We start from the raw sequence: 13,502 nt of genomic DNA, 5'->3' as shown, positions 1-13,502 counted from the left end.
AAAAAGGAACAAAATTGGGTCATTTGTAGAGACGTGGATGGATCTAGAGACTGTCATACATACAGAGTGAAGTAAGTCAGAAAGAGAAAGACAAATATTGTATAGTAATGCATATATGTGGAACCTAGAAAAATGGTACAGATGAACCGGTCTGCAAGGCAGAAATACAGACACAGATGGAGAGAATAAATGTATGGACACCAAGGGGGGAAAGTGGCAGGGGTGGTGGTGGGGTGAATTGGGAGATTGGGATTGACATATATACACTAATATGTATAAAATTGATAACTAATAAGAACCTGCTGAATATAAAATAAATAAATAAAATTAAATTTAAAAAAAGTGACAAGTTCCATGGGTTCTAAAACTGCGTGGAAACTGTGAGATGATAATTACATGTTGTTTTAAGCTGCTAAATTTTGAGTAATTTGTTACACAACAATAGAAAACTAATTCAGTTGCCTTAGTTGATTTCCGTTGCCTTCAACCAAAGAATTCTGACTGATGAAATGCTGGATCTCCTTAAAAATGCCTTGGCTGCAATCTGTGAAGCATATTTTAATCAATAAACAACAAAACCAGTTACATTTCTTTTGGGATTAAATGTCACAAAACATATTGGTTTCTCTGTAGCTATAGTTTAGCATAGGTAAAAGAGCCCTTCTCTCACTAGGATCAGCTAAACCACTTGTTCTCAAACTTTTTTTGTCTCAGGATCTCTTTATACTCTTAAAATTATTGAATATCCCAAAGAGCCTTTATGTGGTAATGCCCACCAATACTTCACATATTTGAAAATAAAACTGAGATTTAAAAATATTTATTTATCATTTAAAACCATGATAAGCACATTAAATGTTAACAGAAATAACATGTTTTTTTGAAAAGTGACTATTTTGAATAGTGACTAATATTTTCCAAAATTAAAAAAATCTATACCATGAAGATTGGCACTGTTTTACATATTTGCAAACCTCTTTAGTATCTGCCTTAGTAGAAGCAACTAGACTTTCATATCTGTTTCCTTATTCAATCTGTTGTATTATTTTGGTTGAACATATGGAGAAAATCTGGCCTCATACAGATATGTAGTTGGAAAGGGGGGGATATTTTAAAAGTCTTTCTAGATAATTGTGGATTTTTGTTTTGATATTATACCAAAAACTTGGCAAATTATAGTTTCTTACAGTTTAGTACAATGTGGAATCTAAAACCATATCAATGAACTTTTCAGATTCTATTACACTAAGATCCATTGGCCTATCTCACTATCTAGATGGATCTTTTACTCACGCATAATTTTATAACATCATGCATTGGTCACCTGGAAAATGACAATTCACCGAGTTACACAGATCTTACAAATGTTAACACGTTTCATTATATAATATTAAAAAATCATATTTGTTAATATCTAGTCAATCTTATCAGGAAAGTCGTTAAGTACTGGGAAGCTGTCAAGCTGATAGAAGTCTTACAAAACTCTATTTTTCATTTCAAAGCTTCAAGTTCATCATTGGCAAAAACACTGCCAGTCGTTTTCCTAAGCGCCAAATTCACTTAGTTTATTTTGAGGGAATGTCTGCCAAATACTCAAATCTGAATAACCATAGCTTGTCTATGAGTTATTCTTTCAGATAAAACAACATTCCATGAAAAAATCAGCTAGTTCAGCTCACAACTCAATCACACAAGTGCTTGTATTGGAAACAACTCTGGTAGGGAGCAGTTCTTTATATACTTTACATTTCATCACACAAAACATTAAAGACATGTAAGCAAGGATTGAAATATATATATATATTTTTTTAGGTTTTATTTTTTGTTTGTTTTTTTTGCGGTACGCGGGCCTCTCACCGCTGCGGCCTCTCCCGTTGCGGAGCACAGGCTCCGGACACGCAGGCCCAGCGGCCACGGCTCACGGGCCCAGCCGCTCTGCGGCATGTGGGATCTTCCTAGACCGGGGCACGAACCCGCACCCCCTGAATCGGCAGGCGGACTCCCAACCACAGCGTCACCAAGGAAGCCCAAAATATAATTATTTTTAACTGCTTCTTCAAGGACGTTCTTAAATGAAATATTATTTTCTTTTTAAGCTTTGAATACAATGACTATTAGTACAGTCTGGGGTCATTGCCTTGATTCGTGCTAAGTTTAATACATTGGATTTGTATTTTCATTAGTGCAAATGTTAGCATAATAAAAAAGGCAAATAACATCTTAAATTTTTTGACCCTGTGGATCCCTGAAAGTATCTTCGAGACCTCAGAGGTCTGCAGACCACATTCTGAGAACAACTGGTCAAAACTATTATTTGAGGGCACTATACCAACCATTTCTGCACTTAGCTCAAAGAGGATTTAATAATACTTCCCAGTTTGGGTTTAGAACTTTTTAGGTATTTTCAAGCTGCAAAGAATTGCTGGTTCTGTTCATGAGCACAGAAGTCCTTATCTTTAACTTATTACACAAATGCATTAAAACAAGGTAGGAAAAAGAGTTTCTTTATATTTTAGATTGAGCTAGTAATTAGCAAGTGTTAGGAATATATTCATTCTCTCATGACCAATCTAACCAGCTTAGTTAAAGCTAAAGATGATAATATATCACCAGTTTAACATGGTTGATATTCTGTTGCTCTGGTTTTCTTGTTTCAAAAGTTTGGGCATCTTTGATTTGTTGCTTCCCAAACCAGAAACTAAGACCCAAATTTATGAAAGAAGGCAATAGCCCTCTTTTTCTTAGCTACGCGCTGGTTGCTTTTTTTTTAGTTCAAGGTGTAATTTGGTATTTCAAGAGGTTAAGGGCAATTCTTTTTGAACATTAGAGCTTTGGTAACAAAAGCACATCTGCTCGACTAGTTGTCTCTCTCAGTCAGCTGACTGATTCCACAAGAGAAGACTTCTTTTTTTTTTTTTTAAACTCAACCTAGAATTCACTGAAATTATTGGAGAAGCAACATGGTATTTGGCTAGCAGCACTTTATTTCCTGACAAAAATATAACCCTTGTCTTATTTGCTCCCATCACCCACCACATTTTTTCCCCCAGAGCTGGACATAGCCGCCGGGATAGCACAATGCTTGGCCCATTGCAGGTAACCAGTGTTGCTGGGGGAACCGACTGATACCTGGTCCAGGGCACACTCAGAAAAGGTAACAAGTGGTGAAAGGTTCTGGCATGGCTTCCAGATTTATTCCAAGAGAAAAAGCCCAACCATTAGTAAAAGCATATTGACTATAGATTTATTTTCTTACCATTGCTGGACTCCTCAGTGTATATACTCTTGTTTGACCACACACTTCAGGACTTACTGGAGGAAGTGACTCAGTAATAGTCAGTTTTCAAGTGGATGAGTCTTATGGAAAAATACTGAGAGGTGCATAAAGGTGCATTTCCACAACACGCAAAGCTGTTAAAATTGCATCTCCATCATGTACTACAGGGAAAATATGATGAGATATTCTAATTTGCACTTTAAAAATTCCAACACCTGTCATCCTGACTCAGAATCTTTATTTTCATTCTAGTCTACTAATCTTACCCAGCTTCTCTATAAACATCTTTTCTACTGCCTAAAATACTGTAGAACTTTGATAGAGAAATCCCAATGAGATGAGAGAATTGCAAATGCAATCCAGAGCCAAGTTCAAGAGTTAACTTTTGGCAGGAGGTGAGACATATACTAATTCGGTGTAAATATAGATAAATGCATGCAGGTATCCTCCTGAAAGGATAAATTGACAGAGTTCCTATTTTAAGCCTTCCATTTCCTTTTGAAATAGGAAGGGAAGTCATGAGCTGAAAATGGCATGGAAAATTGTGGGTTAGAGGGTTTGAGGAGGATGGTAAAGAAGTGAAGGAGCTGTTACAAGAATTTTGAGGAGATGATCAGGGCAGGCAGAGTACTGCTGAGTAAGAATGAGGGTCTAGCCAAAATTAGGAGATAATTACTGGCATCAATCTGCACACATGTACAATTTTCCACAGCTGTGCCTGGTGGTGCATGAACAGGTGCAAAGAAGCTGGACATTAGAATTCTTCCAGGACTTGGATTTTGGAGGTAAAGTATGGAAGATATCAAGAGAATGGAGTGTATGGTTTAAGAAAATGGTTTAGGACAATGGTTAAAAATTATGTAGTCTAGTCTATTAGGGATGGAAATGAAGCCTGAAAAGATGTCTGGAGGTATAATGTTTAGGACTTAAAAGAATGCTGAACATCCTTCGGATGATGGGAAAGAATGAACAAAGTATTTGAGATAGCTCCTAATTGCATATTCAAAGTTCAGTTAAAGCAAGGAGGTAAAGATGTAGAGGGCCTCCACAAACATTATTGGAAAGATTAGGGTGGAGTGATGCAGGGGAGAGAAAAGACTATGAGGAAGGGAAGAAAGCACAAGGGAACCTGATGAGAGTTTGGGAAAGGACGAATGACTGGAAAGGTTTGCAATTTGGATGTTAGCCAAGGGTGAAAAGGATGGGACTAGGTTGAAGCTGGTTCAAGGTCAGTGTAGACCCCTGGAATTGTTGGAAGCTTGATGACATGAACAGTCTGAGTCCTTTCCTCTAGTTTTCAATGAGAAATTTGATGAGATAATGTCTTTGAAGAAATCTTACCCTAGAATTGCAAACAATTAGTTCAATCCTGGGACCCATTCCTTGTATTGGAAACAGCATTTGTCTCTTCCCAGGGATAAATTGCAAAATCTGAATTCTTGGATTCATGTTCTAAACCCCCTTGAGATATGCCTTTTTACAGCATCATAGGTCATAATATCATACCCATCTCTTCTCTGACTTGGGAAAAAATCTGTGTCCCCAAAGTGCCAGGGTGTATATCCAACCATGGCAGTACCCCCATGGCTCTCATAAACTCTCTTCTGTTGCTATACTGTATAATCTCTCCTATTTGACTGAGAGATCCTTGATGGGGAAGGTTGTTTCTTTTTTATTTCTGTATCGCCAGCAATTTGAGCTGTGCATGGCACATGATAGGTGCACAATGTATATTTGTCGAGTGAATGAAGCACACAAATAAATCTTCTTGTATCTGTGCCCATCCTTGTCAATAGAGGGAAAAGCTGCCTCTCTTCCTATATGGGGCTCATCTCTCTATTTGCATTTGGGTTTCATCTCCTCCAGTCTTCTCTGAGAGCTATATGATTGATTATCCCTTCCCTCTCTTGCATATCAATCTGCTGCACAAAACTATCCTTCCTTTCAGCTTTGGAATATCTCTCACAAATTAATCTTTCCTGCCTAGACCCCATCCTTGAGATTCAAACACGGTACACAACAGCTTACTTGATATTTCCACTTGAATATCACAAAGGCACCTTCATCTTATGATCTTTCCCTTAAAGACTGGCTCTTATTCTGGTTTGTCCTGTATTCTTGAATTAAATCACTGTCCATCCTATTGTATAAGCCTGAAGGCTTTGACACTTCCTTCTCTCTCACCTCCATGGGCACTAGTTACCCAGTCCTGACAGTTGTCTTCTGAATTTGTCTAATCGCCTGCCTTTCCATGTCCACCATCACCACATGACCTAAGCTACCACAACATCTTTTCGGGACTATTGTGTTTTACTAGTAAGTCTTCCTGCATTCACTCTTACCCACATCAATCCCCAACTTCAATAACTTTGCCACACTGCAGTCAGTTTCGGTTTGGAAATGAAAATCTGATACCCTTAAATATCCCTAAATAACTCATGTCTTCCCATTGCTTTCAGCATTCAGGCTGAAATCTCCAAGGTGACCTTCCAGGTCTGATGTGGTTTGACCACAGCCTGCCCTACCAGCACATCACACGATATGTCTCTTGTACTAGCTTTGCTCAGACTCACTGTCTTCTTTCAGTTAATCAAACGTGTCAAACTCCACCCACCACAGCACTTGGCACAAGCCTAAGAACATCCCTAACTTAACATGCCTCAAAACAAGCCCCTGATCCACCTCTCCCAACCTGCTTCTCTCCTAATCTTCTCCATCTCAGTAAATAAAAACTTGATTCTTCGTGTTGCTCAGTGCAAAGACATTGAGGCCATCCTTGACTGTCTTTTTCCCACACTCTACAGCTAATCCTCAGCAAATCCCATCAGCTCTGTCTATAAAGTATATTCAGGTTCTGACCACTTCTCACCACCTTTATTTGTATGAAATTGGTTCAAACCATTATCGTAATAGCCTCTAAGTGGTTCTTGCTTCCCTTACCCTTAATCCACTCCACTAACAGTCTATTCTCTATAGATTAGCTTGAGCGATCCTTCTCAAAGGCATGTCAGGTCTATCACACCTAGGCTTAGACTCTCTAAAGGCTGCCTTTCTCATTCGCATAAAAGGTGCTGAATGACTTGGCCCCATTACCCCTCTGATGGCATCTAATGCACTGCACCCACCTTCCCACCCCACACATTTAGAGACAGTCCCTTCAGCTCCTAGAACATGCCCAAGGGTGCTCTACCCCAGGCCTCGGCTCTCATTCTTCCCCCTGCCCAGAGAGGCCTCCTCCACCCATAACTGCGTGACTTGCTGCCTCACCTTCCCATTTCAGCTCAAGGTAGCTTAATAGGGAGACCTTCCCCCAGACCCTCCCCTATAAAATATCCACCTCACCTCCATACCTGCACTCTGTATTCAGCTTACTTTTTATTTTTCTTCACAGCACTTATAACCTCCTGACAACATTTATATTTATTTTGTCATCTGTTTATAGTCTGTTTCTGTCCCCAGTCAGCCCCATGTGGGCAGGGAATTTATTTTGTTCACTGCTGTATGTTCAGCACCAAGAATAGCCCTGACACACAGAATGACCACATGATGAATGCTGTTCACTTTATTGGCATGTTCTCCAGCCCATCTTTGTCTTATCTACCTTCAGTCATCCTTCAGATGTCAGTTCAATTGCCACCCCCACTGAAAAGTGTTCCCTGACCTTCCATATTCAATCTAATCTGCAATTTAACTCTTTCCATGTACCTTCCTCTGTTAGCACTTATCACAGCTGTAATTGTACACTTATCTGTAAGATATATTGATTAAAATTGCCCCCCAACTAGGCTTTAAACTCCCTGAGGGCAGAAATGCTACCTGCTTCTGCTTAACACCGTATCCTTAGAATTTAGTGCAGAGCTCAGCACTTGGTAGGCACTCAATAAAGATTTCCTGAATGAAAGAATGAACAAATGAATATGGTCTCTTTGAAAAGTTTCTGGAGAGGGTGTGGAGAAAAAAGAACCCTCTTACACTGTTGGTGGGAATGTAAATTGGTGCAGCCACTATGGAAAACAGTATGGAAGTTCCTCAAAAAACTAAAAGTAGAGTTGCTGTATGATCCAGCAATCCTACTCTTGGGCATATACCTGAGGAAACTCCAATTTGAAAAAGATACATGCACCCCAATGTTCACTGCAGCACTATTTACAATAGCAAAGACATGGAAGCAACCTAAATATCCATCAACAGATGAATGGATAAAGAAGATGTGACATACACACACACACACACACACACACATATATACATATAATGGAATACTACTCAGCCATAAAAAAGAATGAAATAATGCTATCTGTAGCAACATGGATGGACCTAGAGATTACCATACTAAGTGAAGTGAGCCAGACAGAGAAAGACAAATATCATGTGATATTGCTAATATGTGGGATTTAAAAAAGATAATACAAATGAACTTATTTACAAAACAGAAACAGACACACAGCCATAGAAAACAAACTTATGGTTACCAAAGGGGGAAGGGGGGGGAGGGATAAATTAGAAGTTTGGGATTAACATATACATGCTACTATATATAAAATAGATAATCAACAAAGACCTACTGTATAGCACAGGGAACTATACTCAATATTTTGTAATAACCTATAAGGGAAAAAGAATCTGAAAAAAATATACATATATACATATATATACATGTGTGTATGAATATGACAGAATTACTGTGCCGTACACCTGAAACTAACACAACATTGTAAATCAATTATACTTCAATTAAAAAGTAAATAAATAAAATAAAAGGCTCAAAATTTTTTTTAAAGTTTTGACATCTTTACTTCATTAACCAATTTCTTTTTGTTGCTCAGGACTACTTTATTTTTCATTGTGTTTTCTTTAAGTTGAGAGATGTAGCTGTCAGCAGGTACAATATGAATTTATAGTAGGATTGCTAGAGTAGTGTTGCCCATCTGGACCACTTGTAGGACTTGGACCTGAGTTCTTCATTTGAATCTGTAAAAATATGCCAGATACCTCTCAGGAACCTCACACTTTATTTTGTTTCTCGTCATTAGAAGAATTAAAAACAGATTACAATTACAAAATATATCAATTATCATATTCAGGTAAACCACAGAGGAAAGCTCAGCATGCCGTACGCAGTGGGGAAGATGGGCTTTAGATTATATTCAATCATGGGTGGAAACGTTTTTAAAAACAACCATTGTTGACCTAACTGCAAAGAATGTCAAAACTAAGTAACTACAGAAAGAACATTGCTGAGTTTCTGCAAATGAAGAAAGAAAACCTTAATAGTCTCTGTGTTTTTCTTCAGCTCAAGATAAAGACATTCTTTTATGAGTTTCACTCTAAGATGCTGCAGATGCCAGCCAGAGATATCCACACTTCAGGAAAGATTAAGATTTTCTGCCAGAATATGATGGAAAGAAATTGGAATGAATCACTACAAAAATAACCAAATTTTATAGCAAATTTCTCAAAGGTTTTTGATATTATAATACTTAAAAAATAATAACTTGTTTAAAATTTAAACCTTTAAAGTAAATGTAATCCTGAGGGAGGGTGCCACTTTTCAGAATTAAAAAAAAAACAGATATCACCCCAATATTTTAAAACTAAAAATCCTGACTATTATGTTTCATTTGGAAACAAAACAACCAATATCAAAGTTGGAAATGTAGAACTTTTATAATATTTTCTGAGGAGAATACAAATTAGGTTAGTAAAGGTAATGAGGTTTGAAAAACCCACTCTAAAAGAAAACAAAATGGAAACCCATTTTATTGACCTTAGCAAAGTGTAACAATGAAATATACACAGTTTGTGGCTATTATTCTGTCCTAGTGTTAAGTGTAGAACAGGGCAGATGTTAATTTCCCTGGAAAACTAAATGCATCATAAAAATTCTTAGGAAAAGACATTTTTTCCTGCAGTCAAGAAAATGCCGCTTTTTCAGATGTTTCCTTGGCTGACACTAGAAGTTCTTATTTCATCGCGTTTTTGAAAAATTGTTTGCTTCATAAAGCAATCTGCCCAGATAAAACTGCCTAGAGACAATCAGTTGTAATATCCCTGTGTAAAAGGTGAAAAACCAAAAAGAATGATGCAGAAAGTCTTGGGGCAAATGCTCTAAATACATAGAGTATCTGCTCAATAGAGAATCAATTACGAAAGAATTTCTATTACTTCTTACTCATACTTCAAAATTATCCATTCATTGTTCATCAGCCCTGAGAAAGATGAAAAGGAGAATGCATGTTAATTATCAGGAGTTAAATAGATAATAAGAAACCACTGTATCGGAGATAATAGATAAACCATTATCCATTTATATTGACAATGTTTTGTTTCAGAGATCCTCATTAAAATGTTCCTATTTCCTTTAATTTAAATTCTCTTCTTAAAATTTTCTATTAACTCCTTTTTAATATCGCCAATCAAAATGTCTTCAACTCTTAGCAACTAAGAGGCCAAATCTGTTGACAAACAACAGAAATCAGAATTTATAACAATTATAGCACATAGGGTGCCCTGAAGGAATCTGGGCACTGCCACACTTTAAGGGTCTTGCATTCCTCACCAAGATAGAAAAAATAATCTCTTTATAAAGGGGGAAAGTAGTGTTTGCTTTAAATTTTATTTTCTAATCTATTTTGTAAGGATCTAAGTAAGTTTTCAAAAATAATTCAGTATGTTCTATGTTCTTTCAAATAAGCCACCTCATGCTTTTTGTATGGAGCTCTGCTTGGTTACCTCTGTCGTCTTCCCAGATGGTGCCATTTTTCTCTAAAATAATTTAGTAGTGTTCTGTATCATTATTCAAAATATCTGTTTAGAGGAATTTAGGGGCTCCACCCACTGGCTCCAAACCAGAATGGGACTAGGACTAAAATGATTTCAAGGTGGAATGAAAAAAATGTGAAAATTAGACAGATATCCACACTCTCTGAAAAGATGGGCAGAAAATATATCTCTATTCCACAATACTAAATTTAAATGATTTTGAATGGATTAGAATTTCATTTTAGAAGAAACTCATCATCATAAACATGTTTGTGTTCCCACAATAATTTGGAAATTTTTAAATCATTTTCCAGAGCAAAATTTGCATATGAACTTTTGCCAATTGACACCTTACAGCTACTTTAGTAACAAAGAGCTTGTCCCAGTACTTTTTGAACCTTCACCACTAGAAGTGAAAAGAGCAACCATTTAAATCCTGAAGACAATTCTCAAATCCTGTGCTATTAAATTAATAAATGAAGCAAGTCCAGAGGCTTGTCTATGGGTTTTGAGAATAAGACTTCTAATTCCCCTTTCTCCCAATTCCCTTACTTTGAGTCAACTTAACTCATAGAGGAAACCATATAATAAAACCAGAATGATCTCGAACATCTGTTAAATTAACTAAACAAGGAGGCCATTAGACTGAGGTGGCTTTAAAGGCTTAGTAGCTTACAAAAGCAAAGCAAAACTTCAGCCCTTATTGCCTCAAAGTTAAAAAAGCAAAACCTAAGGACAACCAATGACAAACAGCCAACTAGGCTTTCTCAAATAATGCAATGGCTTAAGCTATAGCGTCAGTTTCCTTGCTCTGCTTCCACCGCTTGTCTATCAAAGTCTTTCCCCTACCCGCCAGTTAAAGGAGGGCTTCTAATCACTTATGCTTTGGTGCTGCCTCATTCTACTTGATTTTTGCTCAAATAAACTCTTAAAAGTCTAATATACCTCAGTTTTTTTTTTAACACTGCTCAGTGCAAATATCATCCAACCTAAGAAATAAGTGGATCACTAACATTTATTGAGACTTACTGTTGCAGAAAATGTCCCACGTGCCACGCAATAATTTTTTCATATAATCCTTACAATAACTACATGAGGTGACAAATAAGGACTCTCATCTCAGGGAGCTTAAGTAACCTGTGCAAGTCTGATAATAGGACAAGAATCGGGATTTGAGCCCAGGAGCTCTCTCTCCGGAGCTTGTTTCCTTCTGCATGAAACTAGTAAGAGGCCCTTGACTATGTATTCTCTAGGGTAAAGCACGTGCATCTTCACCTTCTCACATTATTCAGTTTGGAAATAAGGGAAGCTGCAATTATTTTTGGAGTTGACATAAGGTGAGGCCTTCAGGTGCCTGAAAGTGCACGAATGTGACGGCTGCTGAGCAAAGCTGCAATGGCCCCACTCCAGGGAGAGTATGATTGCCTTCATTAACTCTTGCTGCTTATCTTACAATTTCCACCTCAGCATTTGTCCTACATTCCTACTGGGTGGCCAGAAAGGCCAGAGTCCTATGTGAGTTCCCACTGACATTATTATTATAGAGCATTCCAAGAACCCCTCCATCCAATTATCCCACTGGAAAAAAATTTATGCTAATTGTTTAGAGTATAATATAACTGGAGCTGTCCTAACAGCCTGAACTTTGACTAACAATAGCAATAACAATAATAACAATAGCTAAGACTTTCTGTGCCAAGCCTTCTGGTAAGGGCTCCACAGGTGTTATCCCATTTCATCCTACGACAAGCCTTTGAGGCAGGCATGATTATTACAGACGAGAAAACTGAGGCTCAAAGAGGGTAAGCAACTTGCCCCAAAGTTTTTTTTATTTACAAAGTTAACTGATTACTTCTTAATTAACATTATTTTTATATCCCTTTCCTTCAAAAAAGAACATGTGGCAACTAAGCACTCAGTTGGTGACCCTTCAGTTAGTCATTACAATCATACGTCTCTCAGACTATTGTATTAATTCCACTTTGCAATTTAAATATACTATTAATATCCTTTTAAAATGCCACTTAAATCTAATAAATCATTACTTTGGTATGTATACAATTTGAACGTGTCCCACGGAGAAGCCAGCTGAAGCAAAAATGTTGGTGGAATGTTTATAGGATGAAGGCCCCAGTCCAATTTCCCCATACTCAACAAAGTAAAACAAGCAGCCTTTTGAGCACTTTGGAGTTGCTTATTTAATGAAAACACACACACACACACACACATCTATTGTCAGGCATGAGCTGGAATGAATAACCTTGGCTCTGAGTCTGCAAATTAAATTTTTTTAAATGATTTTTTCCAGGCAAATTCAATAAAGTGATCAAATGCACCTGAAATATCATATTCCTTCCTGGAGCTCCCAAGTTCCCTGCTACTGTAATTTATGTTCGAACCCCATATGAAAGCTCTTAGACTATAAACCTGCACCAGATGTGCCAAAGTGACACTTGGTAATGCACACACTCAGGCCAGAATTGAATTTCAGAGACTGGGAAAGCCATCCCCACCCCCATCCACCCATTCCCAGCCTCCACAAAAAGTTCAGCATTTCATGCCATGCAGTCATAGTGAAAAGCAATTTTTCTTCATTCAAACGCTTAAATGACTTGCAACAATTATTTGACTCGAACTTCACAGCCCCAGGTGAACCAAGTACTCAAGTTTAAGCAATGTAGAACAATGCAGACTTATTGATTCTACCTCACAGGAAATTAGCCATTGATTTCTCAGGATGAATGAGTTCTGATGAGCTAGAGTGGAGACCACAGAAAAGTGAAAATGAAATAAAAGAACCAGTCTGTCACCACAAGACTCATTTAGCTTGTCACTCCTACCAATAACTTTAGCAACATCTGGGACTTCGTTCATTTCTTGTTTTCCTCTTACCTTTTTGTCTTATTTCTCTGGCTTCAGGTTTCTCTAGGACAAGAAGGTATGAGTAAGAGTTGAGCAGGAAATGTGGCAGAAGAATTTAAATCAGGTCTAAAGAGCAGTGGTAGATTTCAGGGGAGATCTAAAACCTCAGGGGAGAAAGGTTCCTTGCACTGTTACATCCATGTGCCTGAGGTCCAGCTCACCCCAAGCAGACACTGGAAAACTCTGTGGGCTGGGCTCCCATGGACAGCTGCAATGCCTTCGTGTCCTAAAATGTGGCCATTGCAGCCCTCGGTGTGCCAGAGCTTGAGAAACATAAATTTGATTATCTCACTGATAATCAGGAACTGAATATCATCTAGAAATTTATTCAGTCATCGTTCATCCAACAATAAAAATTACCGGTGACCTGCTATCTTAAGCACTGCCCTAGGTGGTAGACAGAAAGGGTTCTGAATGTGAAGAATGCACCAAAATACATGGACTTCCACAAATATATACCCTTCCACTGCCCCTTCACCCAACTCCCAGTTCTCTGTGTTTGCTTGGGGAAAGAGAGGGCAAGAGATTTCACAGGAGCAGG

At 37.8% G+C, this 13,502-nt stretch overlaps 1 protein-coding gene and 1 pseudogene across 2 annotated transcripts in view; both read right to left on the bottom strand.

The window, feature by feature from the left end:
- Positions 1 to 13,502, bottom strand: part of FAR2 (fatty acyl-CoA reductase 2) — a 140,877-nt gene that overhangs the window by 69,698 nt on the left and 57,677 nt on the right. Inside the window, exon 1 of one of the 2 annotated variants that reach the window (XM_007446302.1) lies at positions 12,932 to 13,020. The exons of the other annotated variant lie outside the window; for it this stretch is intronic. The gene's annotated coding sequence lies outside the window, so the exon portion shown is untranslated. Of the gene's footprint in view, positions 1 to 12,931; positions 13,021 to 13,502 lie in introns of those variants that run through there. 2 annotated transcript variants of the gene reach the window in all.
- LOC103087402 (uncharacterized) overlaps positions 1 to 13,502 on the bottom strand; it is a 79,397-nt pseudogene that overhangs the window by 9,153 nt on the left and 56,742 nt on the right.

This window comes from Lipotes vexillifer, unplaced genomic scaffold (assembly GCF_000442215.2).
Source record: "Lipotes vexillifer unplaced genomic scaffold, Lipotes_vexillifer_v1.1 scaffold477, whole genome shotgun sequence".
Lineage (NCBI taxonomy): Eukaryota > Metazoa > Chordata > Mammalia > Artiodactyla > Lipotidae > Lipotes > Lipotes vexillifer.
The sequence above is the reverse complement of the archived record's forward strand: the minus strand, read 5'-3'. Positions and strand labels throughout refer to the sequence as shown.